This window comes from Cherax quadricarinatus, chromosome 41, assembly GCF_038502225.1.
Source record: "Cherax quadricarinatus isolate ZL_2023a chromosome 41, ASM3850222v1, whole genome shotgun sequence".
Classification (NCBI taxonomy): domain Eukaryota; kingdom Metazoa; phylum Arthropoda; class Malacostraca; order Decapoda; family Parastacidae; genus Cherax; species Cherax quadricarinatus.
Genome location: NC_091332.1, coordinates 7456694 through 7469193, shown reverse-complemented (window position 1 = coordinate 7469193; position 12500 = coordinate 7456694).

Below are 12500 nucleotides of genomic sequence, written 5' to 3'. Positions count from 1 at the left end.
AGTAGTGGTGGTGGTGTTGGATCCTCTGTAGTAGTAATGGTGGTGGTGTTGGATCCTCTATAGTAGTGGTGGTGGTGTTGGATCCTCTGTAGTAGTAATGGTGGTGGTGTTGGATCCTCTATAGTAGTGGTGGTGGTGTTGGATCCTCTGTAGTAGTAATGGTGGTGGTGTTGGATCCTCTATAGTAGTGGTGGTGGTGTTGGATCCTCTATAGTAGTGGTGGTGGTGTTGGATCCTCTATAGTAGTGGTGGTGGTGTTGGATCCTCTGTAGTAGTAATGGTGGTGGTGTTGGATCCTCTATAGTAGTGGTGGTGGTGTTGGATCCTCTGTAGTAGTAATGGTGGTGGTGTTGGATCCTCTATAGTAGTGGTGGTGGTGTTGGATCCTCTGTAGTAGTAATGGTGGTGGTGTTGGATCCTCTATAGTAGTGGTGGTGGTGTTGGATCCTCTGTAGTAGTGGTGGTGATGTTGGATCCTCTGTAGTAGTGGTGGTGGTGTTGGTTCCTCTGTAGCAGTGGTGGTGATGTTGGATCCTCTGTAGCAGTGGTGGTTGTGTTGGATCCTCTGTAGTAGTGGTGGTGGTGTTGGATCCTCTGTAGCAGTGGTGGTGGTGTTGGATCCTCTGTAGTAGTGGTGGTGATGTTGGATCCTCTGTAGTAGTGGTGGTGGTGTTGGATCCTCTGTAGCAGTGGTGGTGATGTTGGATCCTCTGTAGCAGTGGTGGTGGTGTTGGATCCTCTGTAGCAGTGGTGGTGGTGTTGGATCCTCTGTAGTAGTGGTGGTGATGTTGGATCCTCTGTAGTAGTGGTGGTGGTGTTGGATCCTCTGTAGCAGTGGTGGTGATGTTGGATCCTCTGTAGCAGTGGTGGTGGTGTTGGATCCTCTGTAGTAGTGGTGGTGATGTTGGATCCTCTGTAGTAGTGGTGGTGGTGTTGGATCCTCTGTAGCAGTGGTGGTGGTGTTGGATCCTCTGTAGTAGTGGTGGTGGTGTTGGATCCTCTGTAGTAGTGGTGGTGGTGTTGGATCCTCTGTAGTAGCGGTGGTGGTGTTGGATCCTCTGTAGTAGTGGTGGTGGTGTTGGATCCTCTGTAGTAGTGGTGGTGATGTTGGATCCTCTGTAGTAGTGGTGGTGGTGTTGGATCCTCTGTAGCAGTGGTGGTGGTGTTGGATCCTCTGTAGTAGTGGTGGTGATGTTGGATCCTCTGTAGTAGTGGTGGTGGTGTTGGATCCTCTGTAGCAGTGGTGGTGGTGTTGGATCCTCTGTAGCAGTGGTGGTGATGTTGGATCCTCTGTAGCAGTGGTGGTGGTGTTGGATCCTCTGTAGTAGTGGTGGTGGTGTTGGATCCTCTGTAGTAGTGGTGGTGATGTTGGATCCTCTGTAGCAGTGGTGGTGATGTTGGATCCTCTGTAGTAGTGGTGGTGGTGTTGGATCCCCTGTAGCCTCTGTAGTGTGTGGTGATGTTGTTGATCCTCTGTAGCCTCTGTAGTGGTGGTGGTGTTGGATCCTCTGTAGCAGTGGTGGTGGTGTTGGATCCTCTGTAGCAGTGGTGGTGGTGTTGGATCCTCTGTAGCAGTGGTGGTGGTGTTGGATCCTCTGTAGTAGTGGTGGTGGTGTTGGATCCTCTGTAGCAGTGGTGGTGGTGTTGGATCCTCTGTAGTAGTTGTGGTGGTGTTGGATCCTCTGTAGTAGTGGTGGTGGTGTTGGATCCTCTGTAGCAGTGGTGGTGGTGTTGGATCCTCTGTAGTAGTGGTGGTGGTGTTGGAGCCCCTGTAGCAGTGGTGGTGGTGTTGGATCCTCTGTAGTAGTGGTGGTGGTGTTGGATCCTCTGTAGCAGTGGTGGGGATATTGGATCCTCTGTAGTAGTGGTGGTGGTGTTGGATCCTCTGTAGCAGTGGTGGTGGTGTTGGATCCTCTGTAGCAGTGGTGGTGGTGTTGGATCCTCTGTAGTAGTGGTGGTGGTGTTGGATCCTCTGTAGCAGTGGTGGTGATGTTGGATCCTCTGTAGTAGTGGTGGTGGTGTTGGATCCTCTGTAGCAGTGGTGGTGATGTTGGATCCTCTGTAGTAGTGGTGGTGGTGTTGGATCCTCTGTAGTAGTGGTGGTGGTGTTGGATCCTCTGTAGTAGTGGTGGTGGTGTTGGATCCTCTGTAGTAGTGGTGGTGGTGTTGGATCCTCTGTAGCAGTGGTGGTGATGTTGGATCCTCTGTAGTAGTGGTGGTGGTGTTGGATCCTCTGTAGCAGTGGTGGTGATGTTGGATCCTCTGTAGTAGTGGTGGTGGTGTTGGATCCTCTGTAGTAGTGGTGGTGGTGTTGGATCCTCTGTAGTAGTGGTGGTGATATTGGATCCTCTGTAGTAGTGGTGGTGGTGTTGGATCCTCTGTAGTAGTGGTGGTGATATTGGATCCTCTGTAGTAGTGGTGGTGATATTGGATCCTCTGTAGTAGTGGTGGTGGTGTTGGATCCTCTGTAGCAGTGGTGGTGGTGTTGGATCCTCTGTAGTAGTGGTGGTGGTGTTGGATCCTCTGTAGTAGTGGTGGTGATGTTGGATCCTCTGTAGTAGTGGTGGTGGTGTTGGATCCTCTGTAGTAGTGGTGGTGGTGTTGGATCCTCTGTAGTAGTGGTGGTGGTGTTGGATCCTCTGTAGTAGTGGTGGTGGTGTTGGATCCTCTGTAGTAGTGGTGGTGGTGTTGGATCCTCTGTAGTAGTGGTGGTGGTGTTGGATCCTCTGTAGTAGTGGTGGTGGTGTTGGATCCTCTGTAGTAGTGGTGGTGGTGTTGGATCCTCTGTAGCAGTGGTGGTGGTGTTGGATCCTCTGTAGTAGTGGTGGTGGTGTTGGATCCTCTGTAGTAGTGGTGGTGGTGTTGGATCCTCTGTAGTAGTGGTGGTGGTGTTGGATCCTCTGTGGTGGTGGTGTTGGATCCTCTGTAGTAGTGGTGGTGGTGTTGGATCCTCTGTAGCAGTGGTGGTGGTGTTGGATCCTCTGTAGCAGTGGTGGTGGTGTTGGATCCTCTGTAGTAGTGGTGGTGGTGTTGGATCCTCTGTAGTAGTGGTGGTGGTGTTGGATCCTCTGTAGCAGTGGTGGTGGTGTTGGATCCTCTGTAGTAGTGGTGGTGGTGTTGGATCCTCTGTAGTAGTGGTGGTGGTGTTGGATCCTCTGTAGCAGTGGTGGTGGTGTTGGATCCTCTGTAGTAGTGGTGGTGGTGTTGGATCCTCTGTAGTAGTGGTGGTGGTGTTGGATCCTCTGTAGTAGTGGTGGTGGTGTTGGATCCTCTGTAGTAGTGGTGGTGGTGTTGGATCCTCTGTAGTAGTGGTGGTGGTGTTGGATCCTCTGTAGTAGTGGTGGTGGTGTTGGATCCTCTGTAGTAGTGGTGGTGGTGTTGGATCCTCTGTAGTAGTGGTGGTGGTGTTGGATCCTCTGTAGTAGTGGTGGTGGTGTTGGATCCTCTGTAGTAGTGGTGGTGGTGTTGGATCCTCTGTAGTAGTGGTGGTGATATTGTGTTAGTGGTGGTGATATTGGATCCTCTGTAGCAGTGGTGGTGGTGTTGGATCCTCTGTAGCAGTGGTGGTGGTGTTGGATCCTCTGTAGTAGTGGTGGTGGTGTTGGATCCTCTGTAGTAGTGGTGGTGGTGTTGGATCCTCTGTAGTAGTTGTGGTGATGTTGGATCCTCTGTAGTAGTGGTGGTGGTGTTGGATCCTCTGTAGCAGTGGTGGTGATGTTGGATCCTCTGTAGTAGTGGTGGTGGTGTTGGATCCTCTGTAGCAGTGGTGGTGGTGTTGGATCCTCTGTAGTAGTGGTGGTGGTGTTGGATCCTCTGTAGTAGTGGTGGTGGTGTTGGATCCTCTGTAGTAGTGGTGGTGGTGTTGGATCCTCTGTAGTAGTGGTGGTGGTGTTGGATCCTCTGTAGTAGTGGTGGTGGTGTTGGATCCTCTGTAGCAGTGGTGGTGGTGTTGGATCCTCTGTAGTAGTGGTGGTGGTGTTGGATCCTCTGTAGTAGTGGTGGTGGTGTTGGATCCTCTGTAGCAGTGGTGGTGGTGTTGGATCCTCTGTAGTAGTTGTGGTGGTGTTGGATCCTCTGTAGTAGTGGTGGTGATGTTCCTCTGTAGAGTGGTGGTGATGTTGGATCCTCTGTAGTAGTGGTGGTGGTGTTGGATCCACTGTAGTGGTGGCGGTTGTGTTGGATCCTCTGTAGTAGTGGTGGTGGTGTTTGATCCTCTGTAGCAGTGGTGGTGGTGCTGGATCCTCTGTAGTAGTGGTGGTGGTGGTGTTGGATCCTCTGTAGTAGTGGTGGTGGTGTTGGATCCTCTGTAGTAGTGGTGGTGGTGTTGGATCCTCTGTAGTAGTGGTGGTGGTGTTGGATCCTCTGTAGTAGTGGTGGTGGTGTTGGATCCTCTGTAGCAGTGGTGGTGGTGTTGGATCCTCTGTAGTAGTGGTGGTGGTGTTGGATCCTCTGTAGTAGTGGTGGTGGTGTTGGATCCTCTGTAGTAGTGGTGGTGGTGTTGGATCCTCTGTAGCAGTGGTGGTGTTGGATCCTCTGTAGTAGTGGTGGTGATGTTGGATCCTCTGTAGCAGTGGTGGTGGTGTTGGATCCTCTGTAGTAGTGGTGGTGGTGTTGGATCCTCTGTAGTAGTGGTGGTGGTGTTGGATCCTCTGTAGTAGTGGTGGTGGTGTTGGATCCTCTGTAGTAGTAGTGGTGGTGGTGTTGGATCCTCTGTAGTAGTTGTGGTGGTGTTGGATCCTCTGTAGTAATGGTGGTGGTGTTGGATCCTCTGTAGTAGTGGTGGTGAGTGGTGGTGATGTTGGATCCTCTGTAGTAGTTGGATGGTGGTGTTGGATCCTCCTGTAGTAGTGGTGGTGGTGTTGGAGTGTAGTGGTGGTGTGTGGATCCTCTGTAGTGGTGGTGGTGTTGGAGTAGTAGTGGTGGTGTTGGATCCTCTGTAGTAGTGGTGGTGGTGTTGGATCCTCTGTAGCAGTGGTGGTGAGTGGTGGTGTAGTGTTGGTAGTGGTGGTGGTGTTGGATCCTCTGTAGCAGTGGTGGTGTTGGATCCTCTGTAGTAGTGGTGGTGGTGTTGGATCCTCTGTAGTAGTGGTGGTGGTGTTGGATCCTCTGTAGCAGTGGTGGTGGTGTTGGATCCTCTGTAGTAGTGGTGGTGATGTTGGATCCTCTGTAGCAGTGGTGGTGGTGTTGGATCCTCTGTAGTAGTGGTGGTGGTGTTGGATCCTCTGTAGTAGTGGTGGTGGTGTTGGATCCTCTGTAGTAGTGGTGGTGGTGTTGGATCCTCTGTAGTAGTGGTGGTGGTGTTGGATCCTCTGTAGTAGTGGTGGTGGTGTTGGATCCTCTGTAGTAGTGGTGGTGGTGTTGGATCCTCTGTAGTAGTGGTGGTGATATTGGATCCTCTGTAGTAGTGGTGGTGGTGTTGGATCCTCTGTAGCAGTGGTGGTGGTGTTGGATCCTCTGTAGTAGTGGTGGTGGTGTTGGATCCTCTGTAGTAGTGGTGGTGGTGTTGGATCCTCTGTAGTAGTGGTGGTGGTGTTGGATCCTCTGTAGCAGTGGTGGTGATATTGGATCCTCTGTAGTAGTGGTGGTGGTGTTGGATCCTCTGTAGCAGTGGTGGTGATGTTGGATCCTCTGTAGTGGTGGTGGTGTTGGATCCTCTGTAGTAGTGGTGGTGTGTAGTAGTGGATCCTCTGTAGTAGTGGTGGTGGTGTTGGATCCTCTGTAGTGGGTGGTGGTGTTGGATCCTCTGTAGTAGTGGTGGTGATGTTGGATCCTCTGTAGCAGTGGTGGTGGTGTTGGATCCTCTGTAGCAGTGGTGGTGGTGTTGGATCCTCTGTAGTAGTGGTGGTGGTGTTGGATCCTCTGTAGCAGTGGTGGTGGTGTTGGATCCTCTGTAGCAGTGGTGGTGGTGTTGGATCCTCTGTAGCAGTGGTGGTGGGATCCTCTGTAGCAGTGGTGGTGGTGTTGGATCCTCTGTAGTAGTGGTGGTGGGATCCTCTGTAGTGTGGTGGTGGTCCTCTGTAGTAGTGGTGGTGGTGTTGGATCCTCTGTAGTAGTGGTGGTGGTGTTGGATCCTCTGTAGTAGTGGTGGTGGTGTTGGAGCCCCTGTAGTAGTGGTGGTGGTGTTGAAGCCCCTGTAGCAGTGGTGGTGATATTGGATCCTCTGTAGTAGTAATGGTGGTGGTGTTGGATCCTCTGTAGTAGTAATGGTGGTGGTGTTGGATCCTCTGTAGTAGTGGTGGTGGTGTTGGATCCTCTGTAGTAGTGGTGGTGGTGTTGGATCCTCTGTAGTAGTGGTGGTGGTGTTGGATCCTCTGTAGTAGTGGTGGTGGTGTTGGATCCTCTGTAGTAGTGGTGGTGGTGTTGAAGCCCCTGTAGTAGTGGTGGTGATATTGGATCCTCTGTAGTAGTGGTGGTGGTGTTGGATCCTCTGTAGTAGTGGTGGTGGTGGTGGTGTTGGATCCTCTGTAGTAGTGGTGGTGGTGTTGGATCCTCTGTAGTAGTGGTGGTGGTGTTGGATCCTCTGTAGTAGTGGTGGTGGTGTTGGATCCTCTGTAGTAGTGGTGGTGGTGGTGTTGGATCCTCTGTAGTAGTGGTGGTGGTGGTGTTGGATCCTCTGTAGTAGTGGTGGTGGTGTTGGATCCTCTGTAGTAGTGGTGGTGGTGTTGGATCCTCTGTAGTAGTAGTGGTGGTGTTGGATCCTCTGTAGTAGTGGTGGTGGTGTTGGATCCTCTGTAGTAGTGGTGGTGGTGTTGGATCCTCTGTAGTAGTAGTGGTGGTGTTGGATCCTCTGTAGTAGTAGTGGTGGTGTTGGATCCTCTGTAGTAGTGGTGGTATTGTCCTCTGTAGTGGTGGTGTTGGATCCTGTGTAGTATTGGTGGTGGTGTTGGATCCTCTGTAGTTGTGGTGGTGGTGTTGGATCCTCTGTAGTAGTGGTGGTGGTGTTGGATCCTCTGTAGTAGTGGTGGTGGTGTTGGATCCTCTGTAGTAGTGGTGGTGGTGTTGGATCCTGTAGTAGTGGTGGAGGTGTTGGATCCTCTGTAGGTGGTGGTGATATTGGATCCTCTGTAGTAGTGGTGGTGGTGTTGGATCCTCTGTAGCAGTGGTGGTGGTGTTGGATCCTCTGTAGTAGTGGTGGTGGTGTTGGATCCTCTGTAGTAGTGGTGGTGGTGTTGGATCCTCTGTAGTAGTGGTGGTGGTGTTGGATCCTCTGTAGTAGTGGTGGTGGTGTTGGATCCTCTGTAGTAGTGGTGGTGGTGTTGGATCCTCTGTAGTAGTGGTGGTGGTGTTGGATCCTCTGTAGTAGTGGTGGTGGTGTTGGATCCTCTGTAGTAGTGGTGGTGGTGTTGGATCCTCTGTAGTAGTGGTGGTGGTGTTGGATCCTCTGTAGTAGTGGTGGTGGTGTTGGATCCTCTGTAGTAGTGGTGGTGGTGTTGGAGCCCCTGTAGTAGTGGTGGTGGTGTTGAAGCCCCTGTAGTAGTGGTGGTGGTGTTGGATCCTCTGTAGTAGTGGTGGTGGTGTTGGATCCTCTGTAGTAGTGGTGGTGGTGTTGGATCCTCTGTAGTAGTGGTGGTGGTGTTGGATCCTCTGTAGTAGTGGTGGTGGTGTTGGATCCTCTGTAGTAGTGGTGGTGGTGTTGGATCCTCTGTAGTAGTGGTGGTGGTGTTGGATCCTCTGTAGTAGTGGTGGTGATGTTGGATCCTCATTAGTAGTGGTGGTGGTGGTGTTGGATCCTCTGTAGTAGTGGTGGTGGTGGTGTTGGAGCATATGTAGTAGTGGTGTTGGTGTTGGATCCTCTGTAGTAGTGGTAGTGGTGGTGGTAGTGGTGGTGGTGTTGGATCCTCTGTAGTAGTGGTGGTGGTGTTGGATCCTCTGTAGTAGTGGTGGTGGTGTTGGATCCTCTGTAGTAGTGGTGGTGGTGTTGGATCCTCTGTAGTAGTGGTGGTGGTGTTGGATCCTCTGTAGCAGTGGTGGTGGTGTTGGATCCTCTGTAGCAGTGGTGGTGGTGTTGGAGCCCCTGTAGTAGTGGTGGTGGTGTTGGATCCTCTGTAGCAGTGGTGGTGGTGTTGGATCCTCTGTAGCAGTGGTGGTGGTGTTGGATCCTCTGTAGTAGTGGTGGTGGTGTTGGATCCTCTGTAGTAGTGGTGGTGGTGTTGGATCCTCTGTAGTAGTGGTGGTGGTGTTGGATCCTCTGTAGTAGTGGTGGTGGTGTTGGATCCTCTGTAGTAGTGGTGGTGGTGTTGGATCCTCTGTAGTAGTGGTGGTGGTGTTGGATCCTCTGTAGTAGTGGTGGTGGTGTTGGATCCTCTGTAGTAGTGGTGGTGGTGTTGGATCCTCTGTAGCAGTGGTGGTGGTGTTGGATCCTCTGTAGTAGTGGTGGTGGTGTTGGATCCTCTGTAGTAGTGGTGGTGGTGTTGGATCCTCTGTAGTAGTGGTGGTGGTGTTGGATCCTCTGTAGTAGTGGTGGTGGTGTTGGATCCTCTGTAGTAGTGGTGGTGGTGTTGGATCCTCTGTAGTAGTGGTGGTGGTGTTGGATCCTCTGTAGTAGTGGTGGTGGTGTTGGATCCTGGTGAGGTGTTGGATCCTCTGTAGGTGGTGGTGGTGTTGGATCCTCTGTAGTAGTGGTGGTGGTATATCTGTAGTAGTGGTGGTGGTGTTGGATCCTCTGTAGTAGTGGTGGTGGTGTTGGATCCTCTGTAGTAGTGGTGGTGGTGTTGGATCCTCTGTAGCAGTGGTGGTGGTGTTGGATCCTCTGTAGTAGTGGTGGTGGTGTTGGATCCTCTGTAGCAGTGGATCCTCTGTAGTAGTGGTGGTGGTGTTGGATCCTCTGTAGTAGTGGTGGTGGTGTTGGATCCTCTGTAGTAGTGGTGGTGGTGTTTGGATCCTCTGTAGTAGTGGTGGTGGTGTTGGATCCTCTGTAGTAGTGGTGGTGGTGTTGGATCCTCTGTAGCAGTGGTGGTGGTGTTGGATCCTCTGTAGTAGGGTGGTGGTGTGTGGATCCTCTGTAGTAGTGGTGGTGGTGTTGGATCCTCTGTAGCAGTGGTGGTGGTGTTGGATCCTCTGTAGTAGTGGTGGTGGTGTTGGATCCTCTGTAGTAGTGGTGGTGGTGTTGGATCCTCTGTAGCAGTGGTGGTGGTGTTGGATCCTCTGTAGTAGTGGTGGTGGTGTTGGATCCTCTGTAGTAGTGGTGGTGGTGTTGGATCCTCTGTAGTAGTGGTGGTGGTGTTGGATCCTCTGTAGCAGTGGTGGTGGTGTTGGATCCTCTGTAGTAGTGGTGGTGGTGTTGGATCCTCTGTAGTAGTGGTGGTGGTGTTGGATCCTCTGTAGCAGTGGTGGTGGTGTTGGATCCTCTGTAGTAGTGGTGGTGGTGTTGGATCCTCTGTAGCAGTGGTGGTGGTGTTGGATCCTCTGTAGTAGTGGTGGTGGTGTTGGATCCTCTGTAGTAGTGGTGGTGGTGTTGGATCCTCTGTAGCAGTGGTGGTGATGTTGGATCCTCTGTAGTAGTGGTGGTGTTGGATCCTCTGTAGGTGGTGGTGGTGTTGGATCCTCTGTAGTGGTGGTGGTGTTGGATCCTCTGTAGTAGTGGTGGTGGTTTGGATCCCTCTGTAGTAGTGGTGGTGGTGTTGGATCCTCTGTAGTGGTGGTGGTGTTGGAGTAGCAGTGGTGGTGGTGTTGGATGTAGTAGTGGTGGTGGTGTTGGATCCTCTGTAGTAGTGGTGGTGGTGTTGGATCCTCTGTAGTAGTGGTGGTGGTGTTGGATCCTCTGTAGTAGTGGTGGTGGTGTTGGAGCCCCTGTAGTAGTGGTGGTGGTGTTGAAGCCCCTGTAGTAGTGGTGGTGGTGTTGGATCCTCTGTAGCAGTGGTGGTGGTGTTGGATCCTCTGTAGCAGAGGTGGTGGTGTTGGATCCTCTGTAGTAGTGGTGGTGGTGTTGGATCCTCTGTAGTAGTGGTGGTGGTGTTGGATCCTCTGTAGTAGTGGTGGTGGTGTTGGATCCTCTGTAGCAGTGGTGGTGGTGTTGGATCCTCTGTAGTAGTGGTGGTGGTGGTGTTGGATCCTCTGTAGTAGTGGTGGTGGTGTTGGATCCTCTGTAGTAGTGTTGGTGGTGTTGGATCCTCTGTAGCAGTGGTGGTGGTGTTGGATCCTCTGTAGTAGTGGTGGTGGTGTTGGATCCTCTGTAGTAGTGGTGGTGGTGTTGGATCCTCTGTAGTAGTGGTGGTGGTGTTGGATCCTCTGTAGCAGTGGTGGTGGTGTTGGATCCTCTGTAGTAGTGGTGGTGCTGTGTAGTGGTGGTGGTGTTGGATCCTCTGTAGTAGTGGTGGTGGTGTTGGATACTCTGTAGATCCTCTGTAGTAGTGGTGGTGGTGTTGGATGTAGTAGTGGTGGTGGTGTTGGATCCTCTGTAGCAGTGGTGGTGGTGTTGGATCCTCTGTAGTAGTGGTGGTGGTGTTGGATCCTCTGTAGTAGTGGTGGTGGTGTTGGATCCTCTGTAGTAGTGGTGGTGGTGTTGGAGCCCCTGTAGTAGTGGTGGTGGTGTTGGATCCTCTGTAGTAGTGGTGGTGGTGTTGGATCCTCTGTAGTAGTGGTGGTGGTGTTGGATCCTCTGTAGTAGTGGTGGTGATGTTGTGTTGGATGTAGTAGTGGTGGTGGTGTTGGAGCCCCTGTAGTAGTGGTGGTGGTGTTGGATCCTCTGTAGTAGTGGTGGTGGTGTTGGATCCTCTGTAGTAGTGGTGGTGGTGTTGGATCCTCTGTAGTAGTGGTGGTGGTGTTGGATCCTCTGTAGTAGTGGTGGTGGTGTTGGAGCCCCTGTAGTAGTGGTGGTGGTGTTGGATCCTCTGTAGTAGTGGTGGTGGTGTTGGATCCTCTGTAGTAGTGGTGGTGGTGTTGGATCCTCTGTAGTAGTGGTGGTGGTGTTGGATCCCCTGTAGTAGTGGTGGTGGTGTTGGATCCTCTGTAGTAGTGGTGGTGGTGTTGGATCCTCTGTAGTAGTGGTGGTGGTGTTGGAGCCCCTGTAGTAGTGGTGGTGGTGTTGGATCCTCTGTAGTAGTGGTGGTGGTGTTGGATCCTCTGTAGTAGTGGTGGTGGTGTTGGATCCTCTGTAGTAGTGGTGGTGGTGTTGGATCCTCTGTAGTAGTGGTGGTGGTGTTGGATCCTCTGTAGTAGTGGTGGTGGTGTTGGATCCTCTGTAGTAGTGGTGGTGGTGTTGGATCCTCTGTAGTAGTGGTGGTGGTGTTGGATCCTCTGTAGTAGTGGTGGTGGTGTTGGAGCCGCTGTAGTAGTGGTGGTGGTGTTGGATCCTCTGTAGTAGTGGTGGTGGTGTTGGATCCTCTGTAGCAGTGGTGGTGGTGTTGGATCCTCTGTAGTAGTGGTGGTGGTGTTGGATCCTCTGTAGTAGTGGTGGTGGTGTTGGATCCTCTGTAGTAGTGGTGGTGGTGTTGGATCCCCTGTAGTAGTGGTGGTGGTGTTGGATCCTCTGTAGTAGTGGGTGGTGTTGGATCCTCTGTAGTAGTTGTGGTGGTGTTGGATCCTCTGTAGTAGTTGTGGTGGTGTTGGATCCTCTGTAGTAGTGGTGGTGGTTTAGGATCCTATGTAGTAGTGGTGGTGGTGTTGGATGTAGTAGTGGTGGTGGTGTTGGATCCTCTGTAGTAATGGTGGTGGTGTTGGATCCCCTGTAGTAGTGGTGGTGGTGTTGGATCCTCTGTAGTAGTGGTGGTGGTGTTGGATCCTCTGTAGTAGTGGTGGTGGTGTTGGATCCTCTGTAGTAGTGGTGGTGGTGTTGGATCCTCTGTAGTAGTGGTGGTGGTGTTGGATCCTCTGTAGTAGTGGTGGTGGTGTTGGAGCCCCTGTAGTAGTGGTGGTGGTGTTGGATCCTCTGTAGTAGTGGTGGTGATATTGGATCCTCTGTAGTAGTGGTGGTGGTGTTGGAGCCCCTGTAGTAGTGGTGGTGGTGTTGGATCCTCTGTAGTAGTGGTGGTGGTGTTGGATCCTCTGTAGTAGTGGTGGTGGTGTTGGATCCTCTGTAGTAGTGGTGGTGGTGTTGGATCCTCTGTAGTAGTGGTGGTGGTGTTGGAGCCCCTGTAGTAGTGGTGGTGGTGTTGGATCCTCTGTAGTAGTGGTGGTGGTGTTGGAGCCCCTGTAGTAGTGGTGGTGGTGTTGGATCCTCTGTAGTAGTGGTGGTGGTGTTGGATCCTCTGTAATGGTGTTGGATCCTCTGTAGTAGTGGTGGTGGTGTTGGAGCCCCTGTAGTAGTGGTGGTGGTGTTGGATCCTCTGTAGTAGTGGTGGTGGTGTTGGATCCTCTGTAGTAGTGGTGGTGATGTTGGATCCTCTGTAGTAGTGGTGGTGGTGTTGGATCCTCTGTAGTAGTGGTGGTGGTGTTGGATCCTCTGTAGTAGTGGTGGTGGTGTTGGATCCTCTGTAGTAGTGGTGGTGGTGTTGGATCCTCTGTAGTAGTGGTGGTGGTGTTGGATCCTCTGTAGTAGTGGTGGTGATGTTGGATCCTCTGTA